Genomic DNA, 1956 nt, shown 5'->3' with positions numbered 1-1956 from the left:
TCCGTCTCTAAGAAAGTCTTTCATTATATATTCTGGAGGAGGGGAAAAAAATGTGTGAAAAGCTTATGGGCATGAGTGAAATGGTAAATATTTGTCTTCCTAGTTGCCTGTCTCCAGCTCTTCTGTTGCCCAAGTCAGGAAACGCATCATTTCCTGGGGAAACAAAGTTGTTATTATACCATTCTGGTCCACAGGTGTTCCACTGCTCACGGACCGTCTCATGCGAGCAATGGCGTGGGGAGGGTGGGTGGAGAAGGGAACATTTACCGATGCCAATCTCTCACCGCCGCATACAAATGCTCTTTGTAATGCCAGTACATTTTCAAAAGGCAGCAGGGTGCACTATCACTGATTGTGTTCCCAATTGGCATGCAACAGCAGTTTGTACAGACTCCTCCACCGGCCGACACAATGAAACCTTGTTTGTCTTTTTTTTTTTTAATGATATTGAATCACGACCTCATTTCACCACTGCAGCTGTGTGGTTTGGAGCCGACGGTGCCAACAAAGATCATCAGAGGGATAATGTGTTTCATATGTGAGGATGACCACCAGTCTTCTGGGTCCAACCGCAGCACTCGGGGAAAGTACACATGATTCAGAATAGCATGTGGTTTCACCAAATTTAGATTCTAGCTGCTTTTTAAAAACACAGTTTGACAGTTTCTCTTGTACACTGGCTTGAATAACAGTGAACTTGTGGCTAAGATCAAAACGATACCACAGCCTAAACATACGCCATTAGTTCCAGACTGTTTTCAGCCAGGAAACCTATAAAGAAAATACATTTGTGGTAAGATCTCCAAATAAATGAAGCACTCACTTCTACCAACTACTAGGTGTATTTTTACCACCTACTTTCCCAGAGTGTTGCTAACAAACTATATATAAAAAATGAAGTAGCTTCTGGATGTTGGCAGAAATGCCTTAAAATTGCATTATTTAAGGGCCAACAGGGGGAGAATCCTTATATTGAAGTCTATGAAAATGATGTGACTTCTGACTTGATACAATAAATGAGTAAATGCTTTTATGGTGAGTTTATGGTCTCCATGACTGGTTTGCAGTCTTAATTAATATAAATTAATGTTTCTTTTATAAATTATGATTTTAATCTTTAATTCAGGGGGTTGAAAAAAGGTTTTGCAATAAACATTTAGGAATTTTTGCACGCACTCCAATCCTTTTCCAACACTCAACAGTAATTAGCAGTTTCATGGCCAGATTATGCCGGCTCCCTTGTGTAAAAAAATGCAAACAGATGTGTCATTGTCCAAAAACCTATGGACATAACTGTAGCATAGCAGGGTGTGAACAGCTGGGATAGGTTTTGTGCTGCATTCAAGAAAAGCAAAGGCAGATGGAAGATGAAGGAAAAAGAAGAGATGCTTCAAAATAACCTGTGACCAAGAGGAGGGCCGTGACTGCTGAGTGGATGTTACAGTAACAACAAACTTGCTGAGGAAAATATGTGTTAGTCAAGGCATATATGTATGTGTGTATGTACTTGTGGTTATTTTTTTTGTGCAATGATATCAGCTTCAGTTCTACCTAATGACAGAAGAATCACCCATTGTAAGCTTATAGAGGCAAACATATGCTAATAATGTGAGTATGTCAGGGCAATGCAGGGCATATATGTGGCCAGCTAGGCAGCGGTGAGGTCTGCAACAAGCAATTCCGATGCATCAGGAATCAGCTCTGTGGCCATTTGTGTTTGCAGTGGTGATAGTCAGGCAGAAGTCTCTGTGGACTATTTTTGCAGATGGCATCGTGATCTATAGTGAGAGTAGGAAGCCCGTGGAAGAGAGGCAGGAGAGGTGGAGGTATGCTCTTGAGAGAAGAATAATGTGCGTGAATGAGAGGGAGACAGGTATAACAGTGATGGTAGATGAGTTTAAGCAGCAAAAGTTTACAAGATTCTAGCGGGTTCTCATATGGTGTATGGTTTGGAGA

The sequence above is a fragment of the Oreochromis niloticus genome, linkage group LG18 (assembly GCF_001858045.2).
Source record: "Oreochromis niloticus isolate F11D_XX linkage group LG18, O_niloticus_UMD_NMBU, whole genome shotgun sequence".
NCBI lineage: Eukaryota > Metazoa > Chordata > Actinopteri > Cichliformes > Cichlidae > Oreochromis > Oreochromis niloticus.
Note: the sequence above shows the minus strand (reverse complement) of the source record.